Source organism: Agrilus planipennis, unplaced genomic scaffold (genome assembly GCF_000699045.2).
Source record: "Agrilus planipennis isolate EAB-ADULT unplaced genomic scaffold, Apla_2.0 scaffold1, whole genome shotgun sequence".
Taxonomy (NCBI): domain Eukaryota; kingdom Metazoa; phylum Arthropoda; class Insecta; order Coleoptera; family Buprestidae; genus Agrilus; species Agrilus planipennis.
In genome coordinates, this window is record NW_020442466.1 from 2,584,984 (window position 1) to 2,610,622 (window position 25,639).

At 34.7% G+C, this 25,639-nt stretch overlaps 1 long non-coding RNA gene across 7 annotated transcripts in view; it reads left to right on the plus strand.

Annotated features, from left to right (window-relative positions):
* The first annotated feature begins 717 nt into the window (after nt 1-717).
* The window catches only part of LOC108733710, a 199,652-nt gene continuing 174,730 nt past the window's right edge, over nt 718-25,639 (plus strand). For 2 of the 7 annotated variants that reach the window (XR_003232488.1, XR_003232486.1), the window contains exon 1: nt 718-814. This is a non-coding gene — a long non-coding RNA (uncharacterized LOC108733710). The remainder of the gene's footprint in view (nt 815-25,639) is intronic. The other 5 variants (XR_003232482.1, XR_003232484.1, XR_003232485.1 and 2 more) reach the window with 3 other exon arrangements.

Sequence of the window (25,639 nt, forward strand, 5' to 3'; positions counted from 1 at the left end):
TTTAATTAAGTCTCTCTCTCATCCGATACTGGATCAGTTTGGTTTGGCGGCGGCATCAGTCGCAATTGGATAGATCGTTTCGCAATTTATAGTTGGTCACCAAGATGTCGCTGCGTACCGTGTGGGAAGAGTCAGTTCATCCGTTCTCTTCAACCAGTTCCCCATTCAATTCAGTTCTCCTCGTTAACATCCGATTTAGAATCGAATTAAATCGTAGGAGATGGTTTTGTACAATTTAGGCTACACTACACATCCTACGAAATGCAAACTCAAACATGCGCAAAAAGTACATAACCTCATATCGTTAATACCGTTCCAATTAGTGCATTTAATGAATGCTCCATTGATTGTCGCACCTTAAAATCATTATAACGTTCATCCTTGTATTACAATTTATTACCTACCCGTGTCCCTTTGCCGACTGCTGTCGATTCAGTGACTGACTATCATAATCTTTAGGGTAATTTCCTTTTAGTTCATAACGTTGAAATTTAGTGCACTAGAAGGCCCCATAGTGGAAGTAAGTTAAATATTCTAAAAATCGTTAATTTTTAATTCTTTGTGGTGTTGTTATAAGACAAACTTAATTCGTATGCGTTTGATATAATAATCCCTTTCAACATTAATTCAAATTTCAGTCGCTTCAACTTCCTTAATATCTAAAGGTTTATTTCCAGAGGAGGAGCGACTCATTAAAAGCACTAGAGGATGCATCTTCTTGCGACTGATGTCATGTTGGTATGACTCGGTTGTGCTCGGTTGGTTCTCATTCTGAAAACATGACGCATAAGACGAGTCTAATTTCCAATATCTCGTGAGTATTATCCCTTTCAACATTAATTCAAATTTCAGTCGCTTCAATTTCTTTAATACCTAAAGGTGTAGTTCCAGAGGAGTGATTGACTCAAAGCATAACAGGACGCATCTTCTTGCGGTTGACGCCATATTCGTAAGACTCGATTGGCTCTCATTCTGAAAACATACTGCTTGTGAGTCTTCTACTGCCAACATCTCATGACTCCTCTATCAACATTTGTTCATATTTCAACCTTATAAATTTCTTTAAATCTGCAACTATATTTCTCGAGTAGTGACTGATTCAAAGCACTGGAAGATGCGTCTTCCTGCGACTGACATTATGATGGTAAAATTCGGTTGGGCTCGGTTAGTTCTCATTCTGAGAACATGCCGCATGTGTGACAAACACCAGTACAGTCCAATCTCCAACATCTCATGAGTATTACCTCCATCAACATTAGTTTAAATTTCAACCGCTTCAATATCTTTAATGTGCCGTTTAAATCTGAAGGTATATTTCCCGAAGAGTAACTGATTCAAAGCACTGGGAGATTATGCGTAAATAGTTAAAAATATGGCCGAAGCGCCTGACTTAGCTGCACACCTATATGTATATGTAACTATATAACCGCTTGCTATATCGAGTTAATGTCGCCATTCGTTTAAAGGTTTTCCATCCGTAGTACATAAATTCAGCAGGCTTTAAATTTTATCAGATCGAAAGGTTCGCATGCAGAAACCGTTTACGGGGCAAAAGATTAATCATTGTACTACTTAATCGATACGGTTGCGTTTTACGTTGGATTGTAATAAACGTAAAACCAAAGTTACCTATAAAGTCACCTAAATGACTATTTGGAATACCCATGCAGCTACTTCATTTCGTTTATCTGTCCCGATTTCTGGAAAGTGTCCTACAATTTAAAAAGTCTGGAACAATGATGCAAATAAAGTCAAAAAAAAACATGCTTGTTTCTTTTATACGGAATTGTTAAAATGTAAGGACGTACGTTCCAAAATACAGTATCTTTTAATTCTTATACACAATTTTACGACAATTTTTCGGTTTCTTTGATATAAGTTTATCGAACGTTTTTACATCATGACATCTCACAATAGTATCTATAAATTTTTGATTGATTTTGTATTTTAAAATGTTTTAAAGACCTCTAATGGTTTGTTTTAGAATTTTAATTCCAACTACCAAATATATTAATGATGGTAGTTATATTTCCACATTTGAAAAAAATAAAACAGAAGAATGGTCCAATTTGATGAATAAAACATGATTTACTTATAAGTAATTTTGCATTAGATGCGTTATATTTAATTGCCATTGAATTTTAAAATATATACGTAATTAATTTATTAAATTTCAGTGACGAATTAATTAGAGGTTAAGATTATACGTATCCCGTATTTATGAATTTAACTACGTAATATACGAAGTCAAATATTTTACCATTTCAAAGCTGGTGATATTACAATGTATGTTTTACTAAAAGTTTCCTATATCCCGAAACTACTTTCTAAGTCTACTGAGCTCCTGCAGACCAGGTAAAGAAGATCGCAGAACGGTATTGTTGAACCTGTGCCAATATTTGTTCTGAAAATTAATTTTATCCACGGAAACGTTAGAATAGCTTTTCATTTGCTTAAAAGGAATATGTCGCAGGTTTTTAAAAAAATTCCTTTTCAAACATTGCTTCAAAGAGCTTTTGTAGTGTAATATTTTAACAGCAACAGTTCGTAAAAATTAGGGTTACATTTGGCATTAACAACTGTTTTAAAATCCCATGCTTCTTTTTCAACTAGTTCGATGTTAATCCACCGTCATCAAAAGTAACTAAATTTTGTATTAAATTTATTACTTTGTTGTATTTGTTCGGCTCGAAGGACCATTTGGTACTTTATCAATTACAGTTAAAAAACCGTCAACCAAACTTCTCCTTCCATACTGAACTTTTTCTCCTCTTTTCCATAATAACACTCTTCGAACGAAGATATTAAACCGAATATAATTGGCCCAGAAAACTCAATTTCCATAGCATTTAAGATTCAGGTCATTTTAAAGTCAAATATTAATATTAAGCGCGGTACAACGACAGTGGTGCTTGTCATTCATATTACTTGATCGGTAAGATCTACAGTATCGCAAAGACAAAAGGAATGAACCTGAGATAGCGCGCGATCTTCTAATAAATGCAAACCGTCCAAGCGCATAACTGTAACACAGTAGAATTAAATTAATAAAAATATTAGATTGCTTCAAAAAATGCAACGTAAGTTTGTTTTTTGGATAATTACTAACACAAAAGAGCGTGTAGGACTCACGGGCAAAGGGTTCTGCATGGTTATGATGACGAAGATATTTCATATAATTCGAAGTAATTATATTATTATAGTCATTATTGCCGACACAAGTTAGCAATTTAAATACTTCATTGTGAAGTTAGTTAAGAAATCAATACTGACCGGGTAGTTTCAAATAATGATGATACTTCCTTGAAATGTACGTAAAACCATCTTTCATGTCTAATTTCAATATTTTAGATTTAGATCAATGGAAATTAGAACTTGATACTAATTCCAACTTGATGCCTCTACTAATAGTTTTCCCGAAAAAGGGTCTTCAAAGACAAACCAACAAAAAATGATTCCACGAAGGTTCTATTTTCAAAATTAATATAGTTAACTCCGGAACCGTCGACGTACAGGCTAACTCATTCTTTTCCGACTGTTTGAAAATATATACGTAGATATTTAATCCTAAATTCAAATGTGTGTTCACGTTTCAAGTAAACTTTAGCTGATGTGGTATCACATAACTGAGTGCAGAATTGCGAATAATGCTTTACATTTCGGAATTTATTACAAGAATAGTGGATGATGTAAATTACCTATTCACATTAACATTTTCGCAACCCTGTTTGAGTACATCATTTCCGTAAATTCTCAATTTTTCTGACTTGATCGCACTGTACGTCGCGCCGCATAGCGTCGCATGACGCCGTCGCCCAACCAACGCCTCCTGCCCACCGCCGTACCACCCGATATTACCATAATGGAGCTAAATGCCAAGAATGCATTGTCCGCTTTTGTTCCTCTCGACTTAACCGTAAAAAATGGGAGAATACTCTCGTAGCCATTCAGTTCGTTTCTTTTGCAACACCGACACAAGCGAACAACCGCTACTGTGACAGGTGCACAGAAAAAGTCGCGCATAAAAGAAGGCGGTGGACGACTTTGCTTCTGTAATCAGTGGCGGCGAAGATATGTACATACAGCACTGGTTTTAAAAGTGCCGCACATTCACACGATGCCGTTAGCGTTTTCGTCTTATGTACCTAGTACGTACATTATAAATTATGTATATTATATATTATCACATTTTTGTAAGATTGCGTGTGGATCAACCATTCATCGACATACGACACGTATTCTCTTTTTTTTGTTTATACTAGCAATACCAAAAACATGTCCAAGACCGAATATGTTAGACCATGACCAAATACGCTAGAGTAAACGAAAAATTATTACTTCCGGTAGAGTTTTTGAAGCTGTTTTAATATGTCATTTTCTTGGAACAACACATTTTTTATATTTGAAATTTTACTTTTTTTTTACTGGATTGTAATCTTAAATATCATCATCTTAAGGTTGTGAGTCCTAAGACTGGTTGGACACGCACTTCCACTCTTTCATATCCTGAGCTAATCTTCACATTTTCCTAAAACTACAACAAGCCATATCCTCAACTATTTGCGAACAGTAATATAATCTACCCCTCCTAACTTCCGTTTCCGTCTCTAATATGTCTCTGACTAGGCCTTCATGCCTGAGAAGGTGCCTTCCCCAGACAAAAATTTTCAGTCTGTCAGAGTCTTTCAGCGTCTCTGAAAGCGTCTCTCACAGTATTTCACAGTCTTTCAGTTATTGCCTAGGTGTTTTTATGGATCTCTCACAGTCACTGTAAGAGAGACTCGAATTATAAAATTGTTAATTCAGAAATTCGAGTCTCTCACAGAGAGACTGAACGAATAAAACTGAAAAATTGAGAGACTCGAGTCTCTCATAGAAAGACTGGGATCTCTGAAATATGTTAAACTTAGAAAATTTTAACCACGTCTATCGAGACACCACTTATTGAGAGATTCGAGTCTCTCGTTCAGAGATTCGACTCTCTCGTTCAGAGACTGGATACGAAATGAGAATCTCTCTATGAGCGACTAGAGACGCTAAACAGTTTTTTTGGCAGTCTCTCGACAATCTCTCTCAACGACACCAGAGATACTCGATGAAAGACGGAGACTCGACTCTCGCTTTCAGAGACTCTGAGAGATTGAACATTTCCTCTGCGCTCCTATTCTTTCTAATATCTCTTCATTTCTAACCTTCTCTATCCACGGTATCCTCGTCATTCGCCTGTAACACATTTAGAACGCTTCTAACCTTTTCTTTTCCGCCGCGTCCACTGTCCGTGTTTCGCACCCGTACAGCGCCGCGCTCCAAATATATACCATTAACAACCTTTGTGAATGAATTATTGTGTCGGTAAAAATAAAAAGTTGTGCAAACTTTAGGTCTTTATAATGTGAGTTTAAGGTATGATTAACTACAAAATAATTAATTAATTTTTTTCGATTCAATTTAAAAATTCTATGAATATTTTCCTCGCTGTTGTTGGGACAGTTGCGGTTGCGATTTAGTTACACACAATGGTAAAGTCTGTTGAATTTTCCCTGCGTTATTTATGGTCATCCACTTACAATCTTACTGATTGTCTTGTAGATACACGATTATGTCTGCCCACCAGTGTCCGTGAAAATAATAACGCTGGCATAAGTGTATCCTTCGCACTATGTGTGTGTTCTTTGTGCACTGAAACAAAAATGTTATCCGTGGAAAATTGAATTTAAACGAATAATCTTGGCAGTAAGCGCAAAACGCGCCGACCGACTTGATTCTGAATTATGAAATGCAGCTGTACAGTACTCATTCGACGCACTTAATAATTATTCATAGTATGAGTTCCTTCTTGATACCTACAGTGCATCGGAATATGAAAATATACACAACTATATTTTATATGCTCCAAAGACAATATCGTTTTCCTTTATCGATCTGCTTTGCTCTAAATCTCGACATTGATGTATTATTCTGCGATAATCACGGTTCGTTTGCATTGTTTGTTTCAAATGGTCCTTAATTTAACGATTTTGAAAAAGGTAGTTACAAGTATCTACATACCGTATTTTAACAGATATAATTTTTATTTTTGTATGTTAATTGCACTTTTGTTATGTCCAAATTGTTACTAATGAACTAATTTTCCTTAAATTTATGATTGGGATCTAAATGTTTGTCCGGCTCGGAGGACCAAATGAAGTTAGATTTTATGTCTGAAAAATTGTTAACCAGATTTTAAGATATCTGCCTACTAATTCATTATTTTATCCCCATATCAATCGTTCGTCACCGTTACAGCCTTTTTTATCTATTTAATTTCGTTCATCCTTTGTTCTTAACGTTTCTACTGTATACCTTAATAGAGACAAGGTTTAAAGCTGTAAGACTTCTTCTGCTAATCGATTTTCTTCACATAACGTCTATCACAGCTTGTTCAACATATCTAATGTTCTTTCCCTTTTATTGCCAGTCCTTCAACGTTGTTTTAAATTTTATGTCGTTGACGTATGTCAGTTGTTTTGTACCATTGTCATATTGTACATAACTATCCTTTATCTTAGGTCTGTACTGTTCTCACTCATAACTTATTTTTCCATTCTCTTCCTTTTTAAGAGTAAATGGAACACTACAGTCATTAATTTCCTTTCTTTTAATAGTTTTATCCGTTTTGCGTCCGATTTATCCGGAAAATTATTCAATCGCCGTCTCGTCAGTGCCGCCCCCTTGTTCGTATTTACAAACTTCTCTCCAGTTTATTCAAATTACGACTTGGTTAACAGTTTCCTTTATTACAACTGCCTCCATAATTAATCTTCGTTTATAATCTGCCGCCGACCTGAATGCAAATAAACTAGCGCGTCGCCGTTGTAGCTGCGGCGCGTCGGTGGCGCTGGCGACGGACGCAATAATATTTTATAACCAGGCAGTGAAAAATGTGAGCTGCCGCTACACGGGGATCTCCCTTTTGAATACCTACACGGGTTTGCGGTAATAGAGTAGATGCGTGTCACTCTGGTGCGCTGTTACAATCACTAAATGGTCTCGATCAATCATAGTAAAAAGGTAGCGCAATAATTCCATGAGCCACGTCACCTTCTCTTTCTACCACACCACACTGCGCACTCTTTAAAGATATGATCGCGGACTGCTTGTAACAAGCGCTGCTAAATATCACCAATACTCCTAATGACTTTTTGGCAGGCTGTATGAATTCGATCTACGCCTTTAAACATCAAACTTCGTGAATTTTAGACTTATGGGTTTCTTAAATATGTATGAACGTCTTTACGTTAAGTATTCCTACTTTTGGAAATGTTCTGAGTTTGATTCAACAGGAAATAAAGTACCTACCTGAAAATATGAAAGAAAAAACGTAAATTCATCAAAAAGACCTTTTATCAGCCTTGATAAGGCGTCAGCACGATTTTCAATTTACTTGGGTCTAACTTAATAAAAATCTGAATAAGCAACATCAATCCATCAGTCTCTTATTTGACAAGTTAATGAATTACCTATTTACTGTTTGACGTTTTTTGTAAAAGGCTTTGCATGTATAATATTTTCAAACTAAGATGGATCAGAAAATAGGAATATATAATAGACTATATTATTTTCGAAATTAATTTCGAAAACGGAAATTTTCCGAAAATTGATACTTACAATTAGTTTTTACTACCAACACGCAATTATGACCAAAAATTAGGAGATCAGTAATGTCGTATCCTAAAAGAAGTCAAACGAATTGTTCATGTAAATGTTTTTAATAACTGGTCTTGCTTGAAATTCGCATTAAATTTATTTTTTGCCATGTCCAGGTCCATTCACATATCCATTCGTCCGGTCGACATACATAATTTCTCATTAAGAACGTTCGCTTGTCAATTTCATTTTCATATAAAAGTAAAAGTGCAGAAATTCATTCGAGTGGCTGACCAATTATCGCACGTCAGGCTATTGATAACTTCTTTACTTAAGATAAAGGTTTCGGTAATTTGCCTGCTAATAGACCCGTTCTAGAACACGCGGAGGCCATGGGCCCGATAAAAACGTCTCTCCATCCACGTCGGATGCATATTAATGCGCCAAATGTGGCCAGACGATTAGTGCAGCACAAAGATAACACGCCTCAAAAAGACAACCGTTCGAACGTCTGAAAGCAGCTTCATCTTCCACTGATAAGAATTTTTTTAGCAACGACTTAACAAAAACCAGACAAGCATAAACGCGCCAGTTCGAATAAACGGTTGAACAACCCCTGTCATGCACTGACTAAACGATAGTCCTTTTTAAGCAAGTAAGTGCCAACAGCTTTTGCAACTTTGTCTTTTATATGCATCACTTTCTTCGTTTCCTAAAGTTGGAGTTGCTTAAATTAATAAATAACGTTACCAAGAAGCCTAGAGGTAGGAGCAATAACTTAAAACGATGCGAATGAGTTTCATAAACGTCATGACCAATGAAGGAATAAAAACGCAACAGTCCGCTGCGCAATGAGCACCTGCGCATCAATTTTGATATTTTCAGTTGCCAAACACCAAACGGAAACAAAATCTCCTTGTCATCGCTTCAGATAAGATCGCAGTATCTTCCCGCCTTAAGGAAGTCATGTAGTTTTTTTTTTATGATTTTTAAAATATAGATCAATTTATTTTATTCATTTTTATTTAGTCTTTTTGTTCTTAAATTTTTGTTTCGTGCATTTTAGGGTGACGTTACAAACGATTATTTTCAAATAGTCGATGTTAAAAACGTAGCGCCCTTTTTTATTGGGGAAATTCTTTAAAATGAATTCGTTTTCCACCCTAGAAAAGGCGCTGTCACATGAAGCGAAAACTCGAGAGCGTTCGTCCGCTTTCTTCGCTGTTTTCCAAAGCAAATATTTTCCGATTCCCTTCGATGGATTTGTGTTGCAACACATCGGTTTTTATTTGGTATAGGGCGATGGCTGGCCCTCGTTGTTCACCCTCGCATATCGGGGAAAGGAANGCTAATCAGTTGAAATAATAGGAATGTCACTTCACATGCAGAGCAGAACTTTAGAAGCGGACGAATTTGTAATCCAAAGATGTCATTTCCAAGTGGGTGACGTTACAAACGATTATTTTCAAATAGTCGATGTTAAAAACGTAGCGCCCTTTTTTATTGGGGAAATTCTTTAAAATGAATTCGTTTTCCACCCTAGAAAAGGCGCTGTCACATGAAGCGAAAACTCGAGAGCGTTCGTCCGCTTTCTTCGCTGTTTTCCAAAGCAAATATTTTCCGATTCCCTTCGATGGATTTGTGTTGCAACACATCGGTTTTTATTTGGTATAGGGCGATGGCTGGCCCTCGTTGTTCACCCTCGCATATCGGGGAAAGGAAAATCTCGTTTATTTTCGACTCACTGACTCAACTGTAGCAACTACTGTTAAAGGTTCATAAAATGGTGTGATATCTTTATGTTTATCTGTAACAAATCTACAATTCAGTTACTAATTTTTGCATTAAAATAAATTTACCTATGAACAGTGGAGTGCTAGAACTATTTTCTTTTAATTTTGATCCGTACACTCTTCAAAAGCTTTTAGGGTTTTCATTAAAACTATTTTGTACTAATTGGGTTTATGCTATAAACAAAACTTCTACAGATTCTACTAGAAACAATTAATAACAATAGATATTCAATAAAAGTCTTAGATACGTAAAAGAATTTGAGTCTTCTTTTCTTCGGCAGCAATAATTAGCAAAATCTAGTTCGTAGTCTCACCTGATTAGTCCTTATTATTAATATTAAATAATTAGCTTCAAATTTCTGTTTAAGGGAAATAAAATCAAATATTTTTATTTAAGGTTAGGGGAGATCGGGGATGGTTGACTATAGGGGTAGGTAGACAAACTACCGAAAACTCGTCGACAGTATATGAACTATGTCATCTAATCATAGCCAAGCATTACATTTCGCGTCCCGCTCAGTTGTCTGAAGCGCCACATCGCGGTCGTGCGTTGTTTTAGAACAGTGACATGTTTTTCATATTCCAATCACATAAGTAATATTTTGATATATTGTATTTTTTGATTTGATGCCTACAGATCAGCTGTAAGAAACACAGTGTTTATTTTATTAGTTTTTTTTAATGTCCAATATCCAATATATTTATCCGGCTTGAAGGACCACGTATTTGCTCCTAAAAAAAGTTCATTTATATTTCACGATATTCCTTTTACAAAAATTCACCATAATCTTGAGCTATTAATCCTTAATTTAGAAAGTAACTTCTCAAATAATAATCAATAACTATGGTTGCAGATTTTTTTATTTCAATAGTCTTTTTCACTTGTTCAATTATTCGTAAACGTTGGTTCGTAAATTTTCGTATCAATAACACGTCGACTAAAACTAAAGAGTCACCTGTATCAATAATTGTATGCAACACAAACAGTACGATGCAAATTGTAGCCCTGTTATCTTTCGTGCATCAAGAGTTATTACAGCGCAGTCAAAACAAGCGAAACCGACTTAATCAAATTCCCTGCCGACTTCGAATTCCAAAAAGTCACTTTTGGTCATGGAAATAACCATTGAATTCATTGAAAAACAGAGGAAGGACTGAATTAAGAAAAACGTAATCGAACATATTGCTAATTTTGAAAAGAAGTAGGTAAACCATAAATTTCACCCTTCGCCTTCGTAATGACCATTAGTTAAAGACTGCGGTACTTCTAGCGTGCCTTTATTCGAGTGGAATAGATCCCGATCCTGGTTCACTGGAACCCCGTCAATTTATAAATGTACGCAAAGCTATGTTTGTTTTCGTTTAACAAAACAGCATTTAACGTTGTTCACTGCCGGCCGAAACGAGCCACTGGATCTGCTGCTTGCAGCTTTGGTCCGTTGAATAAATCAGTTCGCGGTTCAGCGATTCCCATTCCCCCTTATAAATTGGACCTTTACAGACACCTCCATGCGTGGCGTACGTTTCTCGACCAAAACCAACTAACTCCACGTGTATTTACAACGTAGTTGTGTTCTCGCAATCTGCTACCACTTTTGTCTAAATTGAACCAGTACGCCCCCAGGGAGTAAAAGTAATTGACTTTTTCCCCATTTATTGAGGGATATAGTTGTAGGAACGATGTCTATAATGTGCATTCTATGAAAAACATTTTGTCATGTTTAACAGATGGCATCTTCCTTCATGATACGGACACACCGAAGGTGTCATTTGCTTGGTATGGCGAAATCAAAGGACTCAACCTGTTTCACCGGATACCGGCATACAAGTGAAAATTTTTGTGTTGCAAAGTCTTTATCTAAAATAGTACAGTTGGCAGAAAATAACTGTAGATGGCACTATGCTGCCAATAATTTGATAATGGGTTGAGGTTATAGTAAGTTTGGTAAATTTAACCTTACATAAACTAACTTAACCTCAAATTATCGAAGAAACATTAAATACACCCCTTAGACATATAATTTGTGACAAATCTCTACAGATGGAACTTACTACACTGTCCATAGTTATTCTCTAAACTAATTTTGACAAAACGCTAGAAAATTACACAAAAATATTACCAGTTTTACAACGGGTCAATGAATGATTTTAATGAACCTCATTTAAATATTTACAAATCTTAATACGTCAATTGCTGCTTTACAAATTCGTTTCATGATAAAAATTCATACATATATTTGGAGATTTTTAGGCATTGATGGATAAGAACATAAGAACTATATTTTTCAATAAAAAAATTTTTTGGTGCCAACGTCATTGTCGTACAGTTAAGCCTAACATATTAATGGTGTGATTTTATAAAACTATGACAAAAGTGACTCTCTGCTGACCTTGTCATCAAACCAAAACCAAAACAAACTTTAGCTAAATAAAATACTCTGTTCGACTTAAGTCGTTGAAGAAAAATATTGTAAAGCGAAGAATTAAAGGTGCTCGTTCATCTCTCCTTGCACGTCTTCATAATATATATTATTCTTGGAGGTATTCGTACGTGCAGGTCACGTACTCAGACATTTTGTCAAAAGGAGTTGGCTAATCAGTTGAAATAATAGGAATGTCACTTCACATGCAGAGCAGAACTTTAGAAGCGGACGAATTTGTAATCCAAAGATGTCATTTCCAAGTGACATATATCATACACGGAAAAGGGTGGTTGGATAAAACGAAGGACGAATGCTCCAGGGGTAATTTTTACGGATAAGAACAAACGCGATGACGATGAAATATTTCACGTGACGATCGTGAATAATAATAACTTTTGTGCCACGTATATGTATGTGTTATTACGTTCTAGATTTATCCTCTAAACATTCATATTTTGTTCTGGAAACGTGATCGTATTATCCCCCAGCTCGAAATACCTGACGAGAACGTGAAATTGCCCCTGAAATGTCTTTGAAGCCAGGAAAGTTTTACTGGTTGCTACACGTTAACCCAAATGTTAAATTTGTTTTATTACCAATACAACTCAAACGTGTTTCTTTGATTAACTTAAAATTTAATTTCTTGCTTGATTAATAAACAATAATTGAGTAGCTGACTTCATTCGCGGTATTACTTAACCAACATATTTTTGTTCTAAAAATTCAAAATTTCTATAAAAATCATCAATAGAAGTTCCGATTGTTAATAGGTATAGTTTCTCTAAATTGCTTGTGAAACTGTTAAGTAAATATTAGTTATGGTCATTAACAAAAATGCGTGTTAACCGGATTTGAATTTTCTGTTATTAACAATATAACTAGAAATTTTAATTTGTTATTTGGTTAATAAATGAATTGTCGCTGTTCTTGCAAAGGAAATCCGGCTCGAAGGACCAAATTGCAATAATATAAATTATTACCCTATTTATACATTCTAATTATAAGGAACGTATTCTTGGGGTTTTCCTTTGAAAAACTATGTTATCCTTATAACAGTTGTGCCAGTTAACAAAAGGGAGATAAGAGTCTTTTCTAGCCAAAATTGCTTCTGGCATAAAGATAATTTTCCTCGTTAAAATTCTCGTCTTTCTTTGCAGTGTGGAAGGAGTTTTGAGAATTAAAAATCTTTCGAAAGCACCTCAACACCGAACCCAGCATTACTCGAGGGCTCTTTTGCCTTTGTTCGCCGTTTTCGATATGAATTTCTTACTGTAGCGGAATGTTGGCAAACTTAATCAAAATTAGCAAAGTTCGTCTAAGTTGCATATTTACCGTGCATCCGGGAGATGACCCGGAAGGCAAACAATGAACGGGTAGTACTTTTGTAACTTTCTGATAAGCGATTGTTAGAACTTATGAAATTCCTTTCTGGAATAAGGGCTAACGTCTTTTAGTTCAAGGCGTTCTTTCGAACAGACGCCGAATTAGAAAATGCTTTCTTATATACTGACTTCTACTGTAACTCTGGATTACACGAAAAAGTTTTTTCAAATTGTATTTTAGTGAAGAAAGTTCAAATTTCTTTTATATTACAACTTTTTAACAATTTTTTCTCCGTTGAAATAATAAGAAATACTGTAAACCTCTTGAATACATTGTTTGTACACACAACTTAATGTCTAAAAAAGTGTATACAAATTCATATTTATTTTTTCGCGAATATTGCTGCTTGTTTCGAATTTTCGAGATATGAATTTCTCCCTCAATGTTTAAAGATAAATATGTCATCTCGCAGTATGATTCAGTTTGATTTGAGCTGTCGTTAATCGAATGTTACTTTTAAGACGTTTTATTATTGAAAAACTGCACTAAAATCCGGGGATCGTCATAAAAAGCCCCACGAACTACAGTAGTAGTGATTGCTGTGTTGCTTATTGTTACTGTTAATATAATTATGTTTCCTCCAAGGAGATAGCTGACGGAACATCCGGATGTAAAAATGATTTATGTATAGCGACCACAGATCATATAATGTGCATAATCTGAAAATGTACCCCAATCGCTCAGGGGCAAGAAAAATAAAATGATGTAGGTAACCCAAATCGATTAAATAAAAACAAATCCCATAATTCAACTTTGACCTTTGAACCGCGTTGATTGTATGTCGTCATTTAGTTGTCTACTCGCACAATTCACGTGCGAATGGGAAATGAGAAATACGAAAATACATGAAAATACACCTATGGGTGTGTCCATAGCAACATGAAATTACAAGAAGTATTCAAACTTCAAATCGAATGTGCTTTTTCCTCTAACATACGTATTTTTCAAAATCATTTAAGAAAATTTTAGAAATCATTTATTCAGTCATCATTATTATGGGGTTGTTATTCCATTCTTTCCTAAAATTAGAACATCCCACGTACTTAAATATTTGTGAATAGTATTCTACTATACGTCTACCTTTACTCTTCTTATCTTAACTCGCGCTTTCTGTTCTCCTACTCTTGTCGACTCTATGCTATTGTTTGTTTTATATCTCTACTGCTCCTTCCATCCTGAATTATCTGACTTCCTAGATACCGAAAATCAATGACCTCCTAATTTTTCGTCTCCTATCTTTATATTCACTCTTTCCCTACATTTCTTCCCTTACATACCAATATTTTCGCTCATCACTAATCCAAAGGAATTTGACGAAAGTGGATTGTTTGCTTTTAATTGTAATCATTTCCTGTTAGTGTAATCACAAGTATTTCGCCGATGAGGTGAAAATGTCTTCTTAATCTTTTGCATCTTTTGAGGTGAAAAATTTTATTATTCATTAATATTTAGTCTATACATCCCACAATAAAATTCCCATTAGGGTATAGATATCACACCATTTGATAGTTACTTGCCAACGGTAATTTACCAAATGAAATTGGAGCTCTGAATCATAAATATAACTGAACCTACACACCTCGAACAGCTTCTCTACGGTCATATCCAGTAAAGCCATTGCTGACAGGTTTGAATGGTTATGGTACTACCACTTGTAGGTATAGGTGCATACATAGACAGAAATACCTGTACGTTAGTTCTAATTGTAATTTATGCCTTCTCACCTCTTTATACCATTTATGTTTAACAGATGAACATAAATTTTCTAAAGAAGAGTTACTCGACGGTGGGTGTTCATACCTCATAATGTTTTATTGTGAGTAAGTACCTTTCCGTTGTTGACATTACATCCTAGTATCATTTAATTAACAAACAACCTCAAATTAATGAGAAAAAATTGTTGCTGCTGTCACACCCTCGGCGGGAATCGAACCCGGTAGTGATAGGAGTAACAATGATGTAACGTACTTAGTAAGTCACATATGACCCGCGGAGATATTTCATAGTTGATTAACTGTCTAAAAATCGGTTGTCTGTAACGTCGGTTTACTGACGATAGTTGAACGTGACAACGTCATAAGAAAATACTGATGGAATGGTTTCATTTTTTCAAAAGAAAATTTTAATTTTATTTGTTTGATAGATATTTTGTATGGATATAGAGAAGGAGGTAAATGGAAATGTATTATTGTATAGCAGCTGTCCACGCGGACGCATCGCTCACTCAAGTAGGAGAGAGACAGATGTCGAACGCTGCCGAACGCGGAGGCCGATTGTGCCTCTTTGTCGCTCGTTCCGCGCTCTCGCTTGCACTTCAAGCCTTAAATGGAACGCCTCAGAGCGAGGTAACGCCACATGAGTCATGTTTTTTCGTGCGTGCAGCCGGCTCCATCGAATTATAAGACGTTGTCACGTCAAAAATTTATAAAATAAACTGTTTTTGCGTTTCAATTTAATATTTCTTTGCATAGTAATTGAGTTGTTGAATTTTTCGTGTTGGTAGGTATGTCGAATATTGCAAAAATTCCAGAGAATATAAAAGCCTAAAGAGACCCTTCGTAAGTCCACGGAGTCTAATCATTCCGTTGGTTTCGTGCGGAAATCCTATAGGAAATAATGAACATTTGTTAAAGTGGCCCTGTTTTCCTTTCCTCATAAATGAAAATTTATGTGAACGCCGGGCGCGAACGGTACTTATATCTTCATAAGTCCAAATTACCGGGTCGTTTTGTTTTTCCCGATACGATTGCCAGCGGGCCAATTTACATGCGTACCCTCCAAAAGCCGCCCCTTCGACAGACTATAGTCGAATTCTCAAACGTAAGCGAAATCGTGTACAATACAGTATATATAGGTATGTCTGTGCGTGTTTGTTAGGAGGGTGGATTTTAGCAGTTCACACTCAAATTAATGACCCATATACATCACATTCTCCGTAAAAAGAGTTTCGTATAATACTGCTTAATAGGGAATGGCTAATTTGAATACATTAACCGGCGTTGGTCATGCGAAAACATTCTGACTTTGAAATATGTAAAAGGCAGAATAAAAATAATTGTAATTAATAAAATTTACGTACGTGGGCACTTATGAAGACACATTTCTTTTCAAATAATATTTATTAAATGTTTGTGTTGAACTATTTTTAATTATATTTTTGTTTATTTTAAAATAAAATGGGNAATTTTAAATTTTTAGGTTACAATGAGACAATTTCTTTTAAATACAATTGTAACGAATATTCTAGTACGACCCTCTTTATTTAAACAGGTATTATAAATAAATAATTTCTTTTACACACTAATACAGTATAGGTATGTAGCACACCTATTTATTTTAACAATCACTTACTTATGCCACTGTTCATTTTTATCACCGCTTTAACTTCTCGTTTTTGCACCATTAATATCATTGGTCACTAACTATCTTCCGCCTGCAATGTGTTTATACAGTTATCAAACATTATTCTTGGTATTTCCGGAAAGCTTCTTGTAATAGTCTTTAATCGCATGATTCTTTGCACATATGTGTACCGGATGAGCATGATTTAGAACCCTGGACTGGCAGCCATCAAAGGTGCAAACGTGTCGCTGTGTCGATCGCTGCCTCAGGCATACATCAGTATCTGTTCTATTATTTGGGAGCGTGTAGTTACATCACTAGGTTTTCAACTAAAATATTTATCATTACCTCGCCAAACCTATTTAAAATATCTTGCAATTAAGCAGTAAATGTTTGTATAATAATCAAAATTTAACGTTCCTTTTTATTAATTCATTCCGAACATTAATAGAAGACAACATCGAGATTAGTTTCAGAAACGGCTAATGTTACACATCAAGCGTTCGGTCACTAACTATCTTCCGCCTGCCACGTGTTTATACAGTTATCAAACATTATTCTTGGTATTTCCAGAAAGCTTCTTGCAATATTCTTTTACCGCATGATTCTTTGCACACATGTCTACCGGATGCGCATGATTTATGACCCTGGACTGACAGCTATCAAAGGTGCAAACGTGTCGCTGTATCGATTGCTGCCTCAGGCATACATCAGTATCTATTCTATTATTTGGGAGCGTGTAGTTAAAGTGCTAGATTTTCAACTCAAATATTTATTATTACCTCGCCAAACGTATTTCAAATATCGTGCAATTAAGCAGTAAACGTTTGTATAATAATCAAAATTTAACGTTCCTTTTTATTAATTCATTCCGAACATTAATAGAAGACAACATCGCGATTAGTTTCAGAAACGGCTAATGTTACACATCAAGCGTCGACGACTAGATAAACGAGTGTACCATTGAATGGGTATATTATTGTCGCAATAGATAGACGAAATGCATAGATCGACCACCCTCCACCATAGCGTCCATTGTTTGTATCGTTTTGCCTAGCGTTCGCTGTCGGCTTTGAATAGGAAGTTAGACATTGATAATGACAGCTGACCCCCGTATAAATAAGCATAAATACGACTGGTGGCGGACGGTACACATAGAGACAAAATCGAGGGGTGGTTGTATCATGTTTGCCACGTGCGTAAGGCCGAAGGGATCGTACACAATGAAATAATAGCAATGTAGTAGAGGCCTGATTTATGGGAAGTGTTATTGTTAAGGAAAAGTTCATTAATAATTTAGTGCCCTTATGCCATGCACCCGAAACTACTGCAACAATGAGGAAATTGATGTGGGGAAGTCATTAGTTAACGAACTGTTTCGTCTTTTTTTTATTAGATGTATACATACATACACTTCTCCTGTGGGATGACATGTCTCCCATGATTACAGTAGAGTATCTAATTACTGTAAGCTCCAATTACAGAGGTAGAGTGAGTGCAACGCTAAATGAAATTGAGTTCTAAATAGGGACATTAAAAGTCCATTTGGTGTTGTACAAACATTTAATGAATCTGTGGTCTAAAAAAAATCTCATGGTTTACAGTTGAGAATATAAAAACTTCAGAGGTAGATGGTAGAAGAAACACAAAAAAATATATAGGTACCATGAGACTCATTGTACTGATTGAAACCTTCCTTGAAATATAATCAATAAGGTATTAGCGTGGTACCAAAAGCTTTCTCTGTACATTCCATATATGATTTTCGCAAAACTGCGCAGGCTTTCGGGGATGTTGTAAACTGTAGAAACTTCTCCCGGATTCCGATGGATTAACCGACTACGGCGGAAGTTCCTACATTATTCAATGAAGTCTTTCTCTATATATTATAATATTATCAACAAAATAGTGAAAATTACATTAAAACTTATCAAGAGGTTCCAAAAGTTATGTATATGCTTATTCCATTTTTGATTTTAACCAATTAATGAGTTAATAAAAATAGAGAAGAAATTAATTTTGTAGAAATGTTGAGTTTTAATTTTCAGTCATTACTTTTACTAATCAATTAATCAAGTGAAGTAACTTTGGTACTTTGTGTTAATTCTTGCGTTATCTCTGAAATTTTTCGTGAAGCGGTTTTGTGATGATAGTCTCATTTTAGGAAAGATGAACTAATCAATAAAAATTAAAATCAAATAGCTGAAATTTCTTTAATTAAGTTTCAATAACTTTTGTTATTTCTCTAAAGTTCTTGTAGAAAATCCCAAAAATTACTCAAAATGCTTTTTAGCAATGCTCAACAATGATCAACTTCTTTCCAATTATTTTTGACATATGACTTGATTTTCGAACAACTCGTAATGTTTCAGTTGGAAATTGGGTCTACAGTCTTTTATTTTATAAATTGTCTTTGTTTTTTCTTTTTTTTGCATTATTTAAGCTTTGCAAAGCATACAGATTCCTTTAAATAAATAAGATAATAAATTTGGAAATTATTATGCGCAAAGAAAATTAATCATTATTGTTCTTTAGAACAATTGATTGACGTTGTATAATAAGCGTTTAAGCCGATAAACCATTCGCATTTTACCTTTCAATTTCAAAACACGTCTATATTATTTATTTTAGCATGTCAGAGGCAGTGCCAGGCAGGGACGAGCAAGTTTCTTAAACGCCAAAATTAATTAAGTTCTCGAGGGCACGACGATTAAATAAAAAAATCAAGCACATCATCGTATGCCGACGTATTAATATAGTCATTTCGGTAATTTATTGACCATGTGTTCACATCAAAGATAATTATTCCCGAGGTGACTTGCAGAAAAAGGTATAAGAAGTCGGGGCTCAAGGATCCGGCCACCACCGCACCGTAACCTGCTTCCTCCCCGTTCGAAAGCTTATTGTACAGGTGACTACAAAATAAACGAGTTAATCTTCACAGTAATATAATGTTTATTTTATGAAAGTATACAACTTATTCTTAACTAGTGACCCGCCCCAGCTTCGCACGGGTGCAATGCTGATACTAAATATATTTAGGTTTTGTTTAGATTATTATCGAAAAGGGGAAATCTTCAAAAGATACCCCCTGAACATACTAAATATACTACAGAATGTCTTTAAATACAACATTCACAGTTTTTTTGTCATTAGACAATACAAACCGGCCCCTCCCTGGGTATCGCCGCAACCGGCATTTTAAATCTGTAATCTTCGAAAATATTCATTTAAATTACATGCTGTAAAGGGCCATATTGATCTGTATTAAATGCGCAATTTATTTAAAGTACTTAATTGGATAAGAATTAATGCCGTATTGCTTAAAATCGCTTCGTAAATAAGTCGTTATTTCTCATAAAAACTAAAGGATAAAATGGTTATTGTGGGTTATCCCTAAGAGATAGACATATACTATCCCGAACTTTTTTGTAGACCCTTTTAAGATGTACAATATTGTAGTATATTATTTTGACCTATCTCGTAGGGTTCAGCCAGCGTTTGCAATGTAAGTGCAAAAAATGTGTTTATTTACGACATCACATTAGAAACCTCTAAAATTATCAGTGTTTCCCTACTATATTATGCATGTATCATACATATAAACCTTCCTCTTGAATCGCTCTATCTTTTAAAAAAAAACCGCATCAAAATCCGTTGCGTAGTTTTAAAGATTTAAGCATACATAGGGACAGACAGCGGGAAAGTGACTTTTTTTTAGACTATGTAGTGATATACAACAGAAAACAAATGCAATTTTAAAAAGTACGTATTTACACTATTATCATACATCATTACCATCATAGGATCCATAGACTGATTGGACACGTACCTCCACGTTTTTCTAACCTGAGCTATTCTTTGCATTTTCCGAAAATTAGAACGTCTTATATCTTTAACTATTTGTCAACAGTACCTAATCAAACCTAAGTCTGCCTCTACTCTTCTTAATTCCTGTTTCTGCTTCTAATATGTCTATAGCTAAACCTTCATACATGAAAAGGTGTCCTACCAACCTACCTCGCCTACTTCTTATAGACTTCCATAGCGCCTTCTGTTCTTCTATTCATTTCTAACTTCTCTATCCACATATTCCTAATCATTTGCCTGTAACACCACCACATTTCGAACGCTTGCAACCTTATCATTTCCTCCGCGTCTACCGTCCACATTTCGCACCTGTACAAAGTCATATTCCAGACACACATTTAACATATTTTCTGTAATTTATAAATTAACATGCATAGGTAAATAATTAGCGACTTATAATAACATATAACTTAAAAAGTATGGGTTGTATAATAAATAAAATAATGCACTACTTTTCCCTAAAATATTTTTAATGAGTGGGCATTGTAGAAGGATGTTCTTTAATCGTTTGTGTTGTAGCTAAATATAACTTAACGATTCCGGCTGTTAGACAGGTGTAAACTACCTGTGTGCACGTCTAGGAAAGTAGAGCTAACGAAATGCCCCCTTTCGTATTACAAATTCTTGTTAACGCTTTTAGAGGAATCGAGCCGCTGGTAATTTGATTCGAAATTCAATTCAGGTGGGATGTATTTAACTTGTACTTATTTAGAAGGGGATGACTCGGTAAATTTTTTAGCGGAAATTTTTTAATGAGTTGGGACGCCTGGTTCTATTCAACAGACGAAATTCACTGGAATTTTAAACGGAATGGTGGAATTGTTCGTTATTCCAATAGCGCCTCCTAAATTAAGGATGTAGTATAATAAAGGCATTTCTGATGTAGATACCTTAAAAATGAAACTTTTCTTAAAAAAAGGCGAAATTTTTTCAGCTGTTGTAAGTCTTTATAAAGTAATTAAGTCACTTATCAATAGTGAAGACAGTTGAACTGCTTACAAAAATACTTAATCATTAGTTTCCTTTCAAAAAAATACTTTAAAAATGTCAGCTTTTAAATTTTTTAATTTTGAAATATTTGAGGGCACGACGATTAAATNTAGATATAAAAATAAAATAATGTACAGAGGTCAAATAATATCGTCTAGGTAACAGTCCATTGACCGTGCACAAATTAAATATAATAAAATAAAACAGATGATTACTTTGTTTCAATGTTTACAATAGAAAATTTATTACTCAATTGTTCTATAACGTATCAATCTTTATTTCATGTTGTTTCAAGTTGGTAATTTTCTGGCAAGCTGGTTTGGATGAAGGGATAGCCTTTTTTTGTAACTGTAGTAGTGTCGTAGAATTTCTGCTTGAACAGGTGGAATTTTCAGATCTTTATAGATGTGATCGTTTGGCACATACCATGGAGCATTGAGGATATTTCTTAAGGTTTTAGTTTGAAATCTTTCTATAATATTAATGTTTGATTTCGATGAGGTGCCCCACAGTTGAATTCCATAAGTCCATACTGGTTTAAGGATGGTCAAATATAAACGAATTTTGTTTTCTATTGACATTTGAGATCTTCTTCCTAATAACCAGTACAGTTTTTTAAAACTTTTTGAAATATGTTAAATTCATTTTCGAAAATGCGTAATACTGAATTTTTACACTTTTTTCAAATAAATAATTAAATTATGATAATTTCCAAATTGGTTAACTTGACTCTTAAATATTTGTAGTAATTATTCCTAAAACAAAATAAAATAAAATGACAATTTCAATCGCAAATTCTCAGGAAGTTTATTAAATCATCATCATCATCATCATAGGATCATCAGTCCTAAGACGCACGTACACTCTTATTCCTTAACTATAGATATGCGAACAGTAATCTAATCTAGGTCTACCTCTACTCCTCTTAACTCCTGTTTCTGCTTGTAATGTGTCTCTAGAAGAAGAAGAAGGTGTTTATTAAATATCTAAATATTCTTTTCAATTCTGTCAATCTTTTTTACATTCATTATTACTAGAAGTAATATGCATTAAAATTGTCCTGCATTTTTACAGCGAAATAAATTCATTCCCGTAAGTAAACTTTCGAAATGAAGTAAGTTATCGTCCTGTTCTTTTACATTGCTTGTAAACGATTAAACCATTTTTCTTATTCTCTGATCAACTTATCAAATTAATTAGCGACCGTTGGATGGTAGTAAATCACAGTGACATTCAAATAAATTGATTGCCGATTGTGATTGCGGATAGATAGTAACTATAAGTATGTTAAATGTGTAATCTGAATAAATTGCATAACTGTATAACGTTTCTACAAGCAGTCCTACATTAATTTGTCTAACTATAAGATTTGTGCCTGTAATTACAACCAAAGTAAAATAAACATTTCTTATCTTAGGAAAGGAGACATTGACAGGGAATTTGTTCTATTGGAGAAAAAATTATTTTACGATTTTGCAACAACATAACACAATTTATAGATACTTAATACAAGACAAATGTCAACATTCCCATGTCTCTACTTTCCATGGGCAGAATAAATTAATGAAATAAAATTTATAACAATGGATTCTGTTTTATGGCTAATGAAAAAACACCAACGGGATTCGTATTGGTATTAATTTGCATTAATCCTTTGGTAACATGAAAACAAATTTTTTTATTGCTACGATGGCGTCAGTGTTCTGTTGTCACTTCTGCACTGACTTCAACTTGTCAAAATTGTTAAATTATTGATATTATACTAGTTGAACTTGTCTAAAGGATGGCGCATAACAGAGACTATCTAGGAAATCATTCCCATCTCCATCAGAATCTAGCCTAAAACCTTAGGACTTCACACAAACTAATCAAGGAATTCGTTAAGTTACGGCGAACTTTAACTAGTGGAAAATATTTTTTTGTCATGTTAGCGCGGAAAGCTCGTTTTGCATGCTATGAAATAGGGAAGAAATGGCCTCTTTTCAGCCGTGTTTTAGTTGGGACGAAATGAAATTAGTCTTTTGAGCGCATGCGCTCAAGTTTATGGGCATGCGCAGAAATCAGTTGTTGAATGACAATGTCTTTCTAACCTCTAAATCATTTACTCTTATTTCGCCAACTATCAATTTAATTACGAGCTCTTCGCACAAACATGACAAAAAATAGTATACGTACCTCTGTCTGATAAGTAGATACTTCAGACTATTTATATATTTATTTGCTCTCACCCCAAAACTTTTTGCGAAGGAAAAATGCCATTGCTTTCTCTTCTGTTGATATTTACTAAATTTTTAATCTCTTCATAACGACAAAAAGCTATTTGTTAATTAAAGGTTGCACTTCACTGCCGATCAGATTGGTTATTTATATGAGTTCTCCGTAGTGTTTAGGGAATTGGAATAAGACAGTAATTTCCTGTCCTCACATTGACAAGACAATGTATCCCTTTAAAATCAGTAGAAAGTAAATTAACCGCGACACGCCATTGATATGTAATGTTAGACATATTAAATCGTAAATACGATGTGCCTAGTCCGTGTAGTATATTACTTAAGAGTCTTTTTGTTAATTTATTTGCATTTAAGGGCTCTTAAAAAGTTAAAATGCTGAAAAGTTAAAGATTAATAATTATCTATTGGGATCCGTCAAATGGGCGGAGTTTAAAAAACATGGCGACGATATATTTAGCTACTATACTTTTAATTCGTTTTTGTACAAACAGAAAACTTCTCAGGCTCCATAATGAGTAACTTTTTAATTTATTCAACGTTTCTTATCATTATAATAAAGAAATTCACGATTAAACAGTACTGATTCACAGTACGATTCATAGACATTTTTATCACATCGTAGTTGTAACTTTCGCCGCTAGATAGAGTTCATATGAAGGATCCCAATAAAGTTGTAATTTTGACTAAAATGTAACCAATTGGTTTCAGTCACAGGTTGTTTGTATTTTCTAATAGGAAATGTGTATAGGGGAGATCTCTTCAAAGATATAACAATTCCAACCCTATTATAAAACCCGTTGTTCGTTTTTGATGAACCATCATCGGCTGTTCCGTATCAATAAAAAATCGATTAGTTCCTCGTTCGCTGGCAATTTTATAGACGTCTTAATTTTAAAGTAGAGAGAAATACCCTTCCAGTCCAGTTCTCGTGTCCCATATGTTAGACCGTGCAAACAAAAAAGCCAATACAAAATTCACATAATAGCTGATTTTCCGATTAGAGTGTTCGATGCTCAATTCTCGTGGCCAAACAACTCTGCAGAGTTCGAAATCCAGGCAAGAAGCCGATACCGGACTAATGTCGGCTCCATATCGAATTACCTGCCTCGAGATCGACTGTAAATCAATCTGGGATCCAATTTCTTAAAATTTACGCTCCATATTGCGATGTAGGTTAGATAACTGGTTGCCTCTTCGCCAGCCTTGCGCTCTGGCATCAGGTCCTCGTTCTTTCGATTTAGAACAGTTCAATGATCACGCAGGCTATGTTCAATTAATTCAATATCCGTAGGTATACTAGAGACAAACTACTTGTTGAAAGGCATCGATCTAAATCTACCTCCAAAACAAACAGAAAAGATTAGTGTCATCGAAAGTTATTAATTCCTATGGACTTATGTATGTACACAACAATTAATTGCAGATACGGATGCTTAGAGTTTTTATCCCCAATTCGGGACCAGAAAAGCCAAAATATAACTTATAAGCAGCAACATTTCGCCGTAGACGTAAGGATCTTCAGGGTAAGCTTATATCTAAGGCGGAATGTCGTTCTTTCGTTTTACAATTTTTTAAATACTGTCCCGCTTTAATGCACTTCATTGGAATGAAAATTTCAAATAAGAAAAGTTGAAGCATAATTAGTGAAATTTTGAAGCGGGACTTCCAAATGTAGGATGCATACTAAAAATTGGACGTGTAGACCCACCCCTGAATGGTCTTTCGCAAGTCGCCCACTAACTGCGGAAGGGGGAATAATTATTTCAAAATTGTTCGTTCTTAATATTGATCAAATCCTGAAATATTTGAGCTAAGTTGTCTACAAAAAATACTGTTTTGATATTTTACTTGAAATAAATGCTCAGATGAATTTCTCGATAATATCGATCGGTGTTAACTAAAATAAAAAAAATCAATTGAATTACTCGTGCAGTCAGGAAGGAGTTTAGTCATGCGTATTTGAAAATAAAACTTCATCCGT